Source organism: Lycorma delicatula, chromosome 12, assembly GCF_047948215.1.
Source record: "Lycorma delicatula isolate Av1 chromosome 12, ASM4794821v1, whole genome shotgun sequence".
In the NCBI taxonomy this organism is placed as follows: domain Eukaryota; kingdom Metazoa; phylum Arthropoda; class Insecta; order Hemiptera; family Fulgoridae; genus Lycorma; species Lycorma delicatula.
The window spans coordinates 13,618,568-13,636,958 of NC_134466.1; the positions used below are offsets into that span (position 1 = coordinate 13,618,568).

An 18,391-nucleotide genomic window follows, 5' to 3' on the forward strand; every position below is an offset into this window, starting at 1 on the left:
ATTTATAAATCAATATATTTAAATTTAAAAAAAAAGAAAAGAAATAAACCAATTTCCATTGCCTTCCCCTTGTAAGATCCAAATATTTCATTAATTAAAATTTTATTTGACTATAACTCTGGAACCAATGAAAATACCTACAACTTATGATATACTGTTGAAAAGCTCTCAATGAGGGCTTATAACTGCAGTTAAGAAAATTTAAAATCCAATGTTTTTTTTGATTTTGTGCTTTTTTGGACACTTTTGGTCCAGACGATTGCAATCAAAAGGGGAAGTGCACAACTAGATGTTACAACTATACTAAATCCAAAATTTCAACATCCTATGGCTAATTGCTTTTGGATTATGCGAGATACATACATACGTACAGACATTATGCCGAAACTAGTCAAAATGTATACAGGGATGATTAAAACGGATATTTCTGTTGACATCTGAAAACTAAATTTTAACAATACCTCCTTTACTTTGTACAAGGAAGTAAAAAGCCAACAAAAGGTTGCATAACTTTCTTGGCTTCACATTTTTACAGATTTTTGTTTATATATGCTATTATTAAAATTTTAATGACTATTATTTTTACTTAAAATCGATCAAATGATTAATGAAATACAAATGCAATATGATTTAGGATACAATACAGATTTTAGTGATATTCACCTGCAACCTGGGAGTACCAAATGTAGCAATATTTACCTCAACTAAAAATCTAACAAACCCACTGTTTGAATCCCTTAAAAGGGATTTAAAGTAAATTTCACGATTTAATACAAAATCTTTTAATGAAATTATAAGAAAATAATAAAACGTAAAATCTGGTACCACCTTACCTCTTGTAAGTAGGGATGGAGACTAGAAATTATGCAGTGTAGTCTGTTTTCATGCATAATTTTTGTGATCCATATTTCAGTCATAACTCGCTATAAAGCTCACAATAAAAGGTTTAATTTTTTATCCAATAAACCATAATTCAATAAAACTATTTACGAAACTATTAATGATAAAAAAATTAATAATTGTCATTTTTTAATTTCCAAAGGTAAAACTTTCAAATTTATTTATTTTGTAGATTTTTTAAATACTATGTACCAAATTTTATTGGAAAAAAACAAAATGGCTGATGAGATGGAAAAAAGAGCAAGCTAAGACATTTGTCCAAATGAATGTTTTTGGTATTTTGATGTCCTGAATTGGTCCTTTAAATTTGGCTAACACCTCCTGCAACATCCCGTGTCCCTGGAGGTGTTAGCCTCCTGGGGGTGATACTGGGAGGGAGTGAGTATTATGATGCCTCTGAATCAACAGAGGATTCGCCCACTGGCAGTGACGTCAATAACATCCATCTGCAACATGATGAAATCCACCAGGAGGCATCTACGGGTGACTTCAACACAGTCCTTCAAGGAATAGTAGCACAGGTCAAGAAGCTGAAAGCCCTGGTGAGGGAGACCAGCAATACTAGACAAGAGATTAAGGCCTGCTCAGGGACTTTAAGCAAACTGGCGAAGAAGGTGGAGAAAGTCACATCAGCTGGGTTGATAACTTTCAGACCGCCCTGCAGTGTCTGTGTGGCATGGTCTTCGAGTCAAGTGGAGGTAGCCATGCAGACCTCAAGGAGAGAACAGGATATGATGAACAATGTCTGATAATGAATGGAAGCAGCGTTTTTGAGCTGGCCGACCGAAGTAATCAGCAGGCTGATGCGGGTAGAAGACCTTTTGGCAATATAGGCTGATGTTTGTCAATTCCGTGATTTATCGGCGGTCCGATTTTCTGGTGATCCTTTGAGGTTGCAGAATGGAATTTGACCAGGTGATGTTGTGGAACAGAACTCAAAGATCCTGTGACGAAATGATGAGCAACCAAGACGTAGGAAATTCTGTCTGTATGTTGACTCGTCGGTAAGGGACCTGCTCGCCCTGAGGGTTATTCTACAGTCCTTGAGGAAGATCCACCATGAGTCACCAACTCTGGTTTTTCTGCCGCCGGGGGGTAGAATTGGACGGTGTGCTCAACGACTATCTTTATATGTGTTTGGAAAGATAGGCGACCAGGTCAGGGTCCTGTCCTCCTACCCGCAGGCCGCTGGTGCTCAGCGAACTACGGCAATGGTGATCGCGAGGTCCACTCCGGCAGTTGGTGAAAGCCGCACAATTGTGGTGAAAGCGCCCGGGAAGACCTACGCCAACTTGTTACGAAAGATGAAGGAGACTGTATCGCAGGGGGAGGCCAGTGAGGTTTTGTCAATAAGGAAAGGAGTTAACGAGGAGCTGTGTATCAGAGTCAAAGGGGTGCAGAAGGTACTCCTTTGACAGGAGTTAAAGAGCACTCAGCAGAGTAAAGCGACCGGCCTCCAAGTTGATTATAAATCAAGAGGAGGTAGGAGGGCGGTTGTCCATTACAGGACATCGAGCTCGACACCTCCGACCAAGAAATACAGTCTGCAGTGGTGAAAGTAGTAGGAGATGCAGAAGTTTTTAGGATCACGTTAGTGCGCCCTGCGTATGGCCAAACGAAAAACGCCACAGTTATCACAAGCCAACGTGCGGAAAAAAGGTTGATGGACGAACGAATTAAGATAGGATGGGTCCACTGCCGCGCCTATATCAGAGAAGTTGAAGACAGATGTTTCAGGTCTTGGGGAGCGGGACACGTAGCGTCGCAGTGCTTGGGTCCGGATAGAACAAATCTGTGTTTCACTTGTGGACGACCGGGGCACAGACAAGAGCATTGCAAAGGAGCAAAAGAATGTGCTTTGTGTGGTATGGAGGCCCACCGAGCTAGAGGGTGTCCGACTACAAAATGAGGTTCCTGCTATTTAACTCCAACCGAAGTAGGCGGTCTATGGACCTACGCTGGGAGGTGGCCCAGCGAGAGACAGTGTATAATAGTTATGATATCAGAACCCAATGAGGCGGTGGTGAGGGGACCTCGGTGGATGGTGGACCGGACATCCAAGGCTGCCACTGGTCTCCCCTCATCCAATGTACCAGTTGTCGGCTGTGGAGAAGGAATTGTCTCCGTTAAAGCCATTACTGGCAAGGAACGCGCGGGGGGGGGGTGTAGCGACCTGACACACTACGAGGCGGGATCTTCTCCCCTCGGGGAGTAATTGAGATGTGGAGAAGGAAGCGGCTTTGCTTGGGCTGACCTCGCTAGCTTGGTGCTACCGTTTACCCAACATCGGGATTGACGACTTTGTAGAATTTCTTGACAGTTTGGGGGAGGAGGTCGCCAGGTGCATAGGTCGACGTGTGCTACTAGCGGTGGACTTTAACGCAAAGTCATCCGAATTTGCCAGCACAACAACGACGATACGAGGACTTCGCCTCAGTGAGCGGATGAACGCGCTGGCCCTATGTTGTATTAACAGAAATACGTTTATGCGGAAGGCGTCGCGTTCAGCTATTAATCTGGCATTTGTCACCGAGGAACATATGTACTGCAACTGGAGGATACTGCAGGAGGAGAGCCTGTCAGACCATTTGATGATCAGATTTGATTCCCGGGCAAGGCACCGAATTGACTCTCCAAAGAGGTTGGCCACATCCAGGACGGGGTGTGTAGCGTTCTCAAAGAGGATAGGACGGCGTTTTGTCGGAGTCAATTCTCCAGAGCTTCTGATGGAGGTTGTGGCTGATGAATGTAGACTCTCTCGAGTGACATATATGCGCCCGCGACGGAAACACGTTTACCGGTGGAGTTTGGAGTTGGAAAAGCTACGCAAACGGTCCTGGGCCAAGAGGAGGGCCTACCACGTGCCAGAGCTAGAAACTCTGCAGACACGGAAGGCCTGCACCAAAAATAACTGGCGGCGAAAGCGGCCCTGGTGTCAACGATAAAACGGGCTAAGAAAGAGTCCTGGAGTTAGCTGTGCGAGCAGATCGACGAGGATCCTTGGGGAAGAGGCTTCCAAATTGTTACTGAGCGGTTCGGTAGATTATTGCCCGTGCTAACGGAACAGCAAGTGCGGGATAGTGTTAGGGCACTCTTCCCACCCAGAGAAGCCCAGGCTAGGGAGGATATTGTGGCAGATCACATACTGCCTTTCAGAATTGAAGAGCTTATCTGGGCCTGCAGGCAGATGAAGGTGCACAAAAGCTCCGGTCCGGATGGTATACCAGTCGAGGTGATCCGAATCTTGGTTGAGGAGGCGCCAACAGAGGTCCTTCGGGTACTAAATAGTGTTTTGAGTCGAGGATCCATCCCGGAGGCCTGGAAAAGATCACAGCTGGTCTTAATCAAGAAACCCAACACTGAGGAGTCTCTGTCTTCGTACAGGCCTATATGTCTGGTGAACAATATTACAAAGTTATTGGAGCGGATGATAGACATAAAGCTCTGGGAAGAGATTGACCGCAACAGAGGTCTCCATGATCGACAGTTTGGTTTTCGGCCTGGAAGATCTACGGTTGATGCTATCAACACAGTAATAGAGATAGTTAGCAAGGCGGTGGCCGGTACCTGGAGGCCAATCAGGCTCATACCAATCGTAATATTTCTCGATGTGCAAAATGCATTCAACTCCCTGAGCTGGGAATCTATCATCCGGGCTCTGAGGGGTTAGGCGTTAGTGGTTACCTGAGGAGGATAGTACAGGATTTCCTCGACGATTGGCGACTAGTATATAGGCTGGGGGATAACGAACTGTTTCCGGTCTACGTGTGGGGTGCCACAGGACTCTGTCTTGGGACTACTCCTATGGAACTTGGTCTATGATTAGGTACTTCGGCTGCATTACTTGGGAGGGGTGACTCACATTGCCTACACTGATGATTTGCCCTCGTGATAATGGGGAAGACTGAGGAGGGGGTGGCTGACGCTGCTATCGCTATGATCGGAAGATGGATGATAAAAAGGGGTTGCAGCTGTCCTGAAGGAAATCTGTTTTCGTCCCGCTGGCAGGGAAACGGGTGCTGGCGCCCATTGCGATCAACATCAAGGGAGAGGTGGTCCAGTTGCAGGAAACTGCAAGGCAGAACAAAGCAGTTCTGCATGAGCTTTTGAGGATAGTTGGTGATATACCATGGTTTACAAGATCTACTCATTCATATTCAAATTTTTTCTTTATGGAATATCTTAAATAAAAAATGTACTATCAGTATCTCACAATAGCTGAAGAAGTTGAAGGTTAGAATTAGAAAGGAGATTAGAGGTACAATACCAGAAATGCTACAAAATTTAAAGGGAAACTTTGTTCAAAGACTATAACAGAATGTAGAAAAAAATGGTTAGTACTTTGAAGATTAGAGATTTTCTTTAACAAATTACAGATATAACAGGAAAAAATATAATTATACTAGATTAATTAAGGAATGTGTGGATTTAGAATTTGCAGTTCTCTAACCTCTGTCGAATATATATGTGGCTGAAAAGTAATGCACAGTCACTCATAACTCACGAATGAAAAGAGATAGTCAAATGAAACAAATATGGCATAAAAGTACATTTTATTTTCTAGATTTATTTTTCCATGAGTCACCATTTACACTTATACATTTCTCCCAACAATGAACCAGTTTTCTCATTCTGTCAATGAAGAATACTTGCTGTCTTTCCTTGAGGGAGTCGAATATGTTCAAATTTCAACTTACAAGAGTCTGATGGTTGTTTGCAATGCGTGTGGCCAAGCATTATCGGCTACATGAATTTTCAAACATGACACAGACACACACACATCTCCTAAGATGTTTAAAGTCTCTATGAATCGCACAGAATTTACAGTTGACCTGGCTTCCATGTACTCGATAATGTACACATGCTTGGAATTCCAAAACGCTGTTTAGAGATTTTATAGAGAGTTGTTTTGAATTTTTTTAATTGTGGAAAACCATAGTGCTGGTATTCCATGCGTTGCAATTTTCTCCTGGATACTAATAATGGACATAAGTTTTATCTCTTGTCACAACATTGAAATCATCTCTCTCATTAGGAAAACAATATTCCATTTGGCTTTGATTTAGCAGGTATACTAGACTCCATAACAATGGTGACTGACAAAGTGGGAAAGTGACAAAGTGGCATGGGTCGAGTTTTAGAATGTTAGTAATAGGGCAATAAAATTACAAGATGACAGTACATTGTCATAAAATAAAAATGTGCATTGTCATAAGTATACAATGTGCGACATTTTATACTTCTGTTATATACCAGTGTGCTTTACATTTCAGTCATGCCTCATAGATATCAAATTACTATCAAATTTTGTTAATCAAAAAATTGATGGATTTCTATACACCTGATACAATGAAAAAGCAATGTCATTGGCCCATGATGAGCTAGGCAGATCCATTTGATGACCAAGATCTTTCAGTTTTTAAGTTAATTAATATAAAGTAAATATAAATAAATAAAGTTAAATGTTTTTAAGTTAAAGTAAATTTAATTACAAGTTTTTCTGTGAATGGCATATAAGTATTTATGAGCTTATTATTCTTAGAAAGGTGGTTTAGGTTATGAACAATTTGGATGTATTGTTTCAGAAGCAACTCTAAAATAGAAAACTTTTATGGTCTCTTATGAAAGAATGATATTGTTCTACTTGTGAAGCAGGAAAAACGTTCATACAAATGGAAAAAATTATACTTTTGTTTTCTAGTCATAGATAAAAAAAATTTGCCCTGATCTCTATTCCAATGCTGAAATGCTTGGGACATAAATTCCTACTTTTAGGACACAAATTGTAGGGCAAGATAGGTAGTTTTATATGTTTTTGATCCATTAATTATTTATTTCAGGAATATTTACTGCAACAACTTTTATATTTATATGAAGAAGTGAAATTAACAGTGAAATTTTTTTCACCAAAATAATATTAAAAAAATAATTTTCTAAGTTACCTTTAAATCTGTGAGGTTCAGTAATTGCACGCAGAACATAAAATGTTAATGAATTTTAAAGAGCTTAGTTCTTGTATCGGTAGAGGGCCATATTTCCCCACACTAGGTTTTTAAAATTTTGCAAAACTACATCTTCAATTGCAATAGGAAATTCTATTTACTAAACAGAAAAATTCTTAACATGTCTACTAAACATTTTGGAAACATTGCATATACTATAATAAAATCAGTTGTAAATGTAATGTTAAATGAAAAATAAAAATATTTCTCCTGCCAAATCATTTCTTGCATATGCATCGGGGAATATTTTTCAAGTTAATGTTGTTTGAAGTTATATGTTTTCTTCTGAATTTTCATACATAAAATCAGTGTTCTCATCATAAAATCTACTCAAATGAAAAGAACTCAATAATGAATGTATCAATTCCCATTACATAATCGTTTTTATTCAATTTTCATACACTCAGTGTACCATTTTAGTGACCTGCTGTGTTTTTTTCCATTTTTATTGAAGACCTTCAAAATAATTAAGAGAAAATTTACATATTTCTTTCTCTTACATGAATATTTTTGGCAAAATATTCTTTGTCTGAGTCAGTTCAGTTCGATTTAATTTGCGTATAGTAATGGAAACCTTACCAGTAAATGAGCATGTTCTTTTAGAATACTGTACAAGATGCAGTTTTTACGAAAAGATTTATCATTTGTTATTAAAAAGACAACTCATTCTTAAATATCAGAACGTTAAATGGAATTCAATTTTTAGTCAACCGGTTCACCGTCTGTGGTTTGTTGAATACTCAATTGAAGATATGCTCCATTGTATAGAATGATGGCAGGCAATATCCATTAGTATTATTGAACTCGATCGGAAATATAATAAACATTTCCCTCACTCATCATACTCATGTGCCCACGATGGTCTCCAATAATATTACTGATTAGCTAATAACACTATCTTGTTAAAATGCTTAGGTTACTTTGCTAATCAGTAGTGTCAATATTAACACTATTTTGCTATTAACCTTCTTAATAACTCATATTAATTAATGATAATCTTTTTTGCAGATGCATTTTTCATCAAAAAAAAGAGACATCTCATCAACATTTTCCAAATATCATGTTATTACAGCAGAAGATTCATTATTATTATTTTCATTATTTTGTCGACATATCAGGTCAATATTCCATGGTAAAACACATCCTTTTGGTACTGGAATACACAAAAGTATTTTTTCATTTTTCTTCACAGTTTTTCAGTTACAAATTTACATTTCCTAAAATTGTACAATATTAGAAAATGATACTGCTATAATATACACTAAATTATGTGTAAAAAAACCAGCACAAATAAAATTAAAAAGTGACAACTGTATTGAAACGAGATACTTTAAAAAGTAACATAAAAGAATAAAACAGACAAAGGATGGTGAAATTCAATTGTAAAAGTTGCTTCAATGTAAGTGTCCACAAACAATATTTTAAGAGACTAAGTAAATTAAATCTCAATTGAAAAATAAAAGGGTACAGTGATTTCACTGTACACTTTCTCCTTTCTATATGAAAATAGATTAATATTTACAACATATTTTCTACAATGTGATTTTTTTTATAAACAGGTTTTATAAACTTAAAGTTTGTACGATCATAATTGTATGTAAATATATTTTTAAAAATTAAATTGTAAAATAATTTAAAATTAAAAATACAAACCAACTAGTTATATGCATATAACTACTAGTTATATTATTAATAGTATAAACTACAGTTAACAATATATTTTCTGAATGGATCGTTAATTCTAATATTTTCACAAAAAAATAAAGTGTACATCTTATCTGCATTTCACACTCAACATATATAGTGTCCTTCAGACCAACAAGTTTTTCTGACACTGACCTAGCCAAGTCATGTTCTACAAATTTATCAATTAGCCTTGATACACCAAAAACTAATAAAAGTTTTATAAAAATAACTGATCATTTCTGAGAAGTATTAATTAACATTCTTATAAAAAAAACAACAAAAAACCCATATTAATCTACTACATTATTGATGAGTAATTTAACCATTTATTTAATGCAGTAACTAAATAATATTTAAAATATCTCTGCAATAAATAACTTAATAAAAATATTTTACAGAACAAAAAAGAAACAGAGTAAATTTGTTTATTTATAAATATATCAACCCTCATTAAGTTTAATTTATGAATGTTTGCTAAAATAATAGAGTCACAATTTGTCAACTGCAGGCGTCATAATAGTTGCACACCTAATATATTGCAGTTCCCCAGAAAAAAATTATTCTTTTGTCTCAAATGCCATGACAAATTTTAAAAATAAAATTTATAATAAAGTTATAAAAAAGTATTAAATATAAATATTCTAATAGTTTAGCTGATATCAATATCCATTATCGCTAAATTATAGATACGAAGAAAGAAAAATCTATACCCATCATTTCTGTACGCATAAGAAATGCAGTTAACTCTAAGCAATGAAAGGGATTTTTCTTTTTTTCTCCCTCTTTATCTACCTGCCATGCACTTTATGCTATTCTAATTTTCAAGTTGTACATACACTTTTTACTACTTTTTTATTTGTTTGTTTGTTTTACCAACCACTTCTTATTTGATATAAGAATCATAAAATATAAAATAAACTGTTAAAGAAAAAAATACAAATTACTATGAAAGTACTTACATAAAAAAAAATGTTAATACAAATTTTTTAAATTCAAAATATGACTAAAAGTTTTAACAAATTAAACTATCATATTTAACGATATTAATAATTTTTTACAATTGCATAATAACGTAATGATACAATCATGATTCAACAATACTAACAAGTGAACACTGATTGATTAATAACTAATAAAACTGTTAGATATGTAAATTTAAAATATAAGAAGTATAATCATTTCCTGTTCATCTACATATATTAATAATGCTAAAACTACATATAAATTAACAATTCTGATATACTGCTTACAGTATTTTAAACACAAAGGTAAATGTTATGTAAAATTATTTTATTTTAGTTTAAATTTTCATAACTTAACCAAGCAGTGTTGAATTATTTGGTCATGTAAATCAGTATTTCAACTACACCATACAATCCTTGAATCTAGGCAATTTTTTTTATAATAAATTCTAATTCCATGTCTTCCTGATTGATTAAAAAGTATACAAACCACAGATAATTTCACCTAAATTCATAACAGGTTGTCTTAACTTTCACTACTACAAACATTTTTTCCCCAATTCTTTTTCTATTCAATCTATACATTTTCTATACAAAAACTTCAATCTATCTTAAATTCTGCGTAATTATAATAATTAAAAAAAGAAAATGATACAAATGTAGGCCTCACAGCATTTCAGTGAGCAAGACTGGTGCCACACAAAAAAAAAGTATAATTCAGCGAATGAATCATAAGTGGGGCGGGTAGGGGGGGTCGTCTTACAGTTATATATACTGTTTTGTTTACAAGGATGAAATAAGAAAACACCAATTTCAGTATCTGAAATAATGAAATCCAAGAATGTTGATTTGTATGGTTCACAATACACATAGAAAAAAATTTAGCTCCAATTGTTTTTTATATTGCTCAACTTTTTATTTTATTTCTCGCTAAGGTTCAAATCCTTGTAAAGGCAGTTATTACTTTAAATACAAATTTGAATACTAGGTCGTGGATATCGGTGTTCATTGGTGGTTGGGTTTCAATTAACCACACATCTAAGGAATGGTCAACCTTTTCTTGTTCCTGTTTAGCCTCTGGTAATTATCTTTCAGATAATTACTTCAGAGGATGAATGAGGATGATATGTATTAGTGTAAATGAAGTGTAGTCTTGTACAGTCTCAGTTCGACCGTTCCTGAGATCTGTGGTTAATTGAAACCCGACCACCAAAGAACACCAGTATCCACAATCTAGTATTCAAATCTGTGTAAAAATAACTGACTTTTACTAGGACTTGAACGCTGGAACTCTCGACTTACAAATCAGCTGATTTGGGAAGACGCGTTCACCACTAGACCAACCTGGTGGGTTAAGGAATGGTCAACCTGAGACTTACAAGACACAATTCATTTACATATATATACGAGGTCTGTAAATAAAGTAGTGAGACTAGTTTTTTTTTTGGCAGTCAAAGTGGCAACACTGAAAAGTAACCAGTAAACATATGGTTATATGAACAGCTGATTTATATTTCGTATTAATATTTTTAGTCTACTGTTGCCAAGTGAGATGTAAACAAACTTTTTGTGAAACGAGTTTTTGTTATGCATTACAAAAATGACTGATACTAATTATGAGCGACGTTGTCCAATATTGTTTTGTGTTAAACTTGGTGAGAATGCTACTGAAACTTTTTCAAAACTGTAAAGGGCATGTGGAAATGATAATCTGTCACGAGTCCAAGTTCTTAGGTGGTTTAAAGCTTTTTCAGATGGCCGGGAATCAGTTGCGAACGATCCACGCTCTAGAAGACTGTTAATGTCAAAAAGTGACAACAATGTTGAGCAAATCAGAGACTTGACTGAATCACTGCAAAACGATTGAATTTGAGCCATATCACAGTCCATAAAATTTTGACATGAACTGGACATAAAAAATGTTTGCGCAAAATTGATCCCAAAAAACCTCACTGTTAAACAGAAAAACAATAGAGTGAAACAATGATGCTGTGATCTTCTAGGGTGAATTGAAAACTGATCCTGATTTTCTAAAAAATGTTATTACTAGTGATGAATCTTTGACTGGTGATGGATATTTGAGTACCCAAAAACAAAAACGCCACAGGAGGAGTGGCCACTTCAAACTCAACACGTCCCAAAAAAGCAAAAATGAGCAAATCAAAACAATGCTAATTTGTTTCTTCAATAGTAATGGCATTGTCCATAAGGAGATTTTGCCTACAGGACAGACTATAAATCAATATGTTTAATGAGAAATTCTTGAAAGACTGCAGAAAAGAGTTGCCTATGTCAGACCAGCCATCAACGAAAACTGGATGCTGCATTATGACAATGCACCTTGTCACACTGCTGCACTCTCAATTAATGAATTTTTGACAAAGAAAAACATTCCTGTAGTTCCTCAACCACCTTATTCACTGACTAGTCTCTGCGATTTTTCCTGTTCCTGACTTTAAGAAACACCTCAAAGGACACCATTTTGGAACAGTAGAAACCATAAAAAAAGATGTAACCGACCATCTGAAGGATATTCCGGTTTCTGAGTTCCAACACTTCTATGAAGAAAACCATCTGAAGCGTTGCGTGGTTTCCCAAGGGAACTATTTCAAAGGTGACAGAGTCCATGTATAATTGGATTGTAAATAAAAAGTTTTTGTGAACCAGTCTCATTACTTTATTTACAGACCTCATATATCACCCTCTGAAGTAATACCTTATGGTAAAGGCTAAAAGAAAAAGTCCAGGATATATACATAGCGCATCCCTGACACTGGGTCTTAACTTCTTTGCCAACCTAAATAAAAAATTTATTTAACTAATTAGATTTATTTTGTAAAAAAAAAAAAATAGGAGCCATAATTTTTTTAACAATATGTAATTTATAATTTCTTTGAGAAATAGCTTAGTAACTTTTGAATGAGACATTGCACAAAGAAGCTAAGCATACAAGAGAAATAGTCATAATTATAAATTATGACTATTTCACCTAGGTACGTAGGTTACACATTAACAATTTACTACACATTATTGTTGTAATATTACAACTGAATTCAAATGTTCACAATGAGCAGAGAAGTGGCAGGCCTAGATGAACGAGATCCGTACTGACGATCTCGTTAAATGTGTGAATGCAATAGCGAGAGAAAATTGTCATTGCTAATCGTCACTTTACAATTAGAAATATTTCTCTAGAATTTCCAGAAGTTTGAAAGACAACATTGTTGAGAAACTGTGTACATGATGGGTGCTGAAGATGTTGATAAGTACTCACAAAGATGACAGAATGACATTTGAATGCGTTTTTCTTAACTATTTTAACCATGGGGGGACAAATTTTCTCCTATCATTACTGGTGATGAAACATAGATTTTGTATGTCAACGCTGAGACAAAACAATCCATGCAGTGGTGTCATTTCAGTTCACCTAAACTGAAAAGAAAAATTTAAACAAGCCCAGTCTCAAAGGAAAATCACGGCAACTATATTCTGGGACCTAAAGGTGTGCTTCTGATTGATTTCATGGAGCCTGAACATCCATCACATTACAAGTCTATTGTGAAACACTTTCTAAATTGTGTTATGCCATTCAAAACCTACAACAGGGAATACTGAGATAAGGGATTGTTCTTTACAATAACGCAGGTCTACGAAAGGCTGCATGCATACAGAAACAGTTCAAAAATATGGGCAGGAAACTTTGGATCCACTTACAGTCCTAATTTTGCACTCCGTGACTACAATCTCTTTCTACACCTCAAAAACTGGCTTGCATCTCAATAATTCGAGGAAAGTGAAGAGCTGAAAATCTTGGCGCAAAAGTGGCACAATTCTAGGAAGCAGAATTTTATGTAATAGTTTTGAATAAGCTTGTTTCACAATATCAAAAGAATTTGGAATGAAATGGTGATTATGTAGAAAAATAAAGTAAATATGTGTACTTGAAACTGTTATAAATAAACCAATAAGAAAGTAGCAGGAATAATGAAAATTTATGCATAAAATTTCAAATTTTTACCAGTAATTTCAGTAGGGCCTTTCAATATTATATTTGTATGTCTGTCTATATGTATGCATCAATTTGTAAACAAACTAAACGCTATTTTGACACTTATTTTTTTAAAAATTTATGTTCTTGAGGTATCAGATATGAATATTTAAAAATTTTACAGTACCACAGTTTTTTTAAGTAGACAAGAGATGTAATATTTAGTAGCGAGTACAAATTATGTAGAGCACATATTCTTAAAACTTACATTTTTAATAACTGTTGATGATGTTGCATTTCATCATAATCTTGTGTTCTGCCTGATGGAAGGTTCCTTACACCACTGCTGTTACCATCTCTGTCCCAAGCTTTCTCTCTCTCCATGATCATATTATATTTTCATTCTATAACAAAACTAAAGAATTAGAGGTTCTGCTTCAATGCTTTTTAATTATTTCAAATTGCGTTTATTATTTTGATTTTTGTTCTTATTGTTTGTACATGATTACGAATGAATGACAATCCGTTTCAATAAATACTTGAAAAGTAAGCTATTTTAGCTAGAAACAGTAATTAATTTAATTGAAATCTTAATGTCAGCTAACTTTTTAAGTTGAAATATTTATCATGGGTCACTCCTCGATGAAAAATATACTTTTGGCATTCACTTGTACAGAAGACACTTTATTAAGGACAAAACATTAAACACACTATTCCAGGTATTAAATTTTGCTTTTCTCATGCACTTTAGCAAAAAAATTCAAACCATAATATAAAGCAAATAGAATTGTGCACAACTTTTACATAAATATCTTTAAAATTTCATCCTGAGGGCAGTGTTTGTGAAAGACACACTGCATATATATTTTAGTGAAGATTTCAGGAAGAAGAGAATTAAAATTAAATAAAATATAATTTTAAATAATTTTCATATAAAATTTATTTTCTTATTATTTCGACTAACTCCTTTCAAATAATAAATAAAAACTAATTTGGAGGATTACTAGGTGGTTCAGCTAAGATATATTTATCAACAGAATTGTATGTTATAAATTAAAAAAATGTTTTTAAATCAGTATGTTAAAAAGATTGTTTTAATAGATACAATATACTGGGTAAATTGCAATCTTGGCTCTTACTATAGGTTTGACTTTTCCCCTCAAAATGATATGTTTTAATAAACACTATTACAGTATGAACTTTCATATGAGTAAATTTCAATAAATAAAAAAATTATGAATTAAAAATTTTCTATTAAAATTTCTGGGAATAATAATAATAAAATTTTATCTATGAATAAATGATTATTAGAACAAATACATAATCAATATTTTATAGATATGTCCAAGAACTGGTCATCTGGTTGAGTTCTTATAGTTAAAATTACTACAAAATAATAATTATTGTAAAAGTAATAAATAATCGAATTCCCAGTAATACTGAAAATCCTACTGTTATTAACGGCTAAATAAAAAAATAAAAAAAAAAATATCAATGTACTCTCTGATTATGACCTAGTACTGAAATTATGAATTTCAGTGCAACAGAACTCAGCGATACATGCACCATCTTAAATACAAGCACACTGGTATACACACCAAACACACATACATACATCTACACTGACACACTACCCCCACCCCAAAATGCTTACTATCATTTATCCATTAACTTTTAACAATTTGGTTCCTATTTATTATTAAATTCTGCAACAAAACTACATCTATAAGAACATGCACACCTAATAAATCCTATCATCCTTTTCCAATCCCTTCCATTAAGTAAAATAAAAAAAAAATCAATCAGTTTAGGAGTTATATCCGCTAATATCGAGCACCTTCCGATAAAATATGATAGGTCTTCTTCCTCCATCCTACTCCATAACATGTATAGCCACTGCCCATCATCCCTACCTGGGCTCCTTATTTAATCTTCATAGTACACTCCATGTTCTAAATATCACTGACATTTCATTCCTGTTAATTTTACCGATAAAATAACTCTGATCCCTGAGTGCAACATCCAGACGATTGTAGATATTAGGAAATAATAACCTTTTTTCCGCACGTTCCATCCATTTCTCCCATAAATCCCTCTTCATACCTTCAATCCACACCCTCGCTAAATCCATAGTCATACCTTTCTGCCATTCTCTCCCTACACTATCCGATACTGTATTCGATAACTTTATATAAGAAGTTTACATGGCCAGTGATCTTCTACTAAGGTTAATATTTTTATAATATATTTATAATTTTAATAAAAAACCTTAACAAAACCTCCAACTCATGTATATAACCCCCAAACCTGCCTCCATATGTTGCCACCACCTTATTACTGCTTCAAAAACATCCCACTTGTTTTTCACAGTTAATAATATTTGGCTAAAAATATTCCAATATTAACAAAAAAAAAAACTATTCCATATGTTATTCAAACCAAATTTAGCCACTGATGCCTGTTCCCTGATGTGCTCTCCAAAACATAGCAAAGAAGTGAAGTAATGCCCAAATATTTGTATTTATTGACAACCTGGATTTACTCAATTCCCCAAAACCAACTTTCATGTCTTGCTAGCCAACCCCCTCTCCAGAAAATGATAATCTTTATTTTTTCCATATTAATTAATATTTCCCATCGCTCACAATATTCTTTTAGATTAATTATTACTGGAAAGCATTTGGTAAGGATGCCACCAATGTCAAATCATTGCATAACGACAAGCCTTTAACATTCAGGTCATCAGTTCAGATGCCTTCTCCAATGCATCCCATCAGATCATTGATCAACAATGAAAACAGAGCAAGTGACTACAAGCAACCCTGATTTAAGCTCTCCAATAACTCTAAAAAAAACTTGTACAACAAACCAGTTTCATATAATTTATACAAAAGTGTTGATCTATCAATACTATTGAAAGTGGCCTTAAAAATTGACAAACAGGTAATATAACTTGCAAACCCCATTTCTAAGTTTCAAATTAATTAAAATATAGATTAAAAATACAGTCTCCGTAGAATAGCCCTTTCTAAAACCAGACTCATTTAAAATATGACTGTCTCCAACCCACCTTATCAGTCTGTGTAATAAAATATCCGAAAATAGTTTTGTTGTTGCATTAATAAACAAAATAGTTCTCTAATTCTTAACATCTGATAGATTCCCTTCCTATGAATCAGAAATATAATTCCTTCCAAAAAGTTACTGGGAACTTGACCGGTCTCTAAAATATTAGAAAAAAGAATTATTAAAAAATTACACCAATATTTTACTAAAATCCTTTGGCAATGTTTTGTAATCAAAGGTAATCAATGTATTCAAAGGATGCCCCGTCTGTGTCTGGAGCTTTATTTTCTTTTGCTTTCTGCAAAACCACATACTTGTAATTGCTGAAACCCATACAACTTTATACTCCTGAAACAATTTTAATATCTCTTAGCTTTCTAATCTTCCATTCAAGTCTCACTCAAACACACAATATCATACTTCATAAAAGACAAAAACTTATGCAACCATATCTTACCGCTAAGTACTGCTACGTTATACCTTATAATCTTTAGCTATTCCTATCTCTTTCCTGAAAACAACTTCACACTATCCTATGTTTGCCCATTAATCTTTTTAACAATTTTCTCAAAGTCAAAATAGAACATCTTGTTCAATTTTACCACACTTCTCATTTTCAGTTCCAGGGATTCATTTTGTACCTAATCTTCCCAGTCAGGTGAATTAAATATCCAATCCCATTTTCCTTCTTGAAACTGTAGCATCATGAACTTATCCATAATTTAAATAAATCATACTGACAATCTGAAACTAAATTAAAAATGTTTATTAATAATATAAAAATTACAATTATTAAAAATAATACAAATTTAAAAAATGTTTCAAATATAATAAAAGATAAAGAAATTATAATTAACTAAATACAAAGCATAGAAAACCATCATAACAACAAGTGTAGCAACAAGCAATACTGACAACCAAGCTTTTATTTATTATTTTTTTTTCTCCCCCTACTCTACCCGACCGGATATCCAATTAAGTATACTCAGTCGGGGAGAGTGTCCTTTTACTCTCAAAGGAGGCGTCCCCCACCCGCCGGCTATACGTCCGGCACGGCAGGTTGGCCTCCCTGGTCTCGGATCTTTTGTTTTACATTGCCTGCCTCTAATCCCCCGCTTTAGAGCCAAGGTCCGGCTATGCCGTCTCCCAGCGCCTCAGCAGGGAACCGGGACTCGGTCTTTACGCCTTTGGCCTCTAATCGACAGCGCCGACCCCACAAAGAGCCTAGGCTCCCGCAGGGACGACCCCGCCGACCGGGACTTGGTCTTTTATTTTAACCCAAACTCAAACTCCCCTGGAGTTCACCCCCTTCTCAGGTACCCGCACACCAAGGCGTACAGGCCCTCCATGGAGTGACTGTCCGCCCTACCCTACTGTTTATACTCCCATTCTTCTGTCTTCATCCTCTTTGGACCGCAGGACCTCCCCGGCGAACCTGCGGAACCATTCCCAGTTCTCATTGTTGTACCCCAACCAGTTTATGAGATTTTCTGGTGTAAGACCATTAATTACTATTTGACCTCTGTCAACTTGCTTCCATGACCTCTTTTTGTGTAAATCTTCCTCCCTGGCATTCTATCACCTCTCTATTATATTGCTCCTCCGTTCTGGGGAATAACTTTCTGATCTGCAACGCAGCCGTTTCTTCATTCAGTGTCGGAGCTTGTCTCCCAAGCCGCTTGGTTACTATTTTGAAAGCCTTTCCCCACGGATCAGCATTCAACTCCTCGCATAGTTCTAACCATTTCCTTCTTTTGGCCTGCTTTATGAGGAAGTTAAGCGTCTTT

The 18,391-nt window shown here is 35.1% G+C and overlaps 1 protein-coding gene across 2 annotated transcripts in view; it reads right to left on the reverse strand.

Annotated features, from left to right (window-relative positions):
- The window catches only part of LOC142333115 (very long chain fatty acid elongase AAEL008004-like), a 70,647-nt gene extending 53,447 nt beyond the window's left edge, over positions 1-17,200 (reverse strand). Inside the window, exons 1-2 of one of the 2 annotated variants that reach the window (XM_075380033.1) lie at positions 17,085-17,200; positions 13,807-13,942 (exon numbers count right to left, since the gene is read on the reverse strand). The gene's annotated coding sequence lies outside the window, so the exon portion shown is untranslated. Of the gene's footprint in view, positions 1-9,547; positions 9,698-13,806; positions 13,943-17,084 lie in introns of those variants that run through there. The other variant, XM_075380032.1, reaches the window with a different exon arrangement.
- Between the last annotated feature and the right edge of the window lie 1,191 nt (positions 17,201-18,391).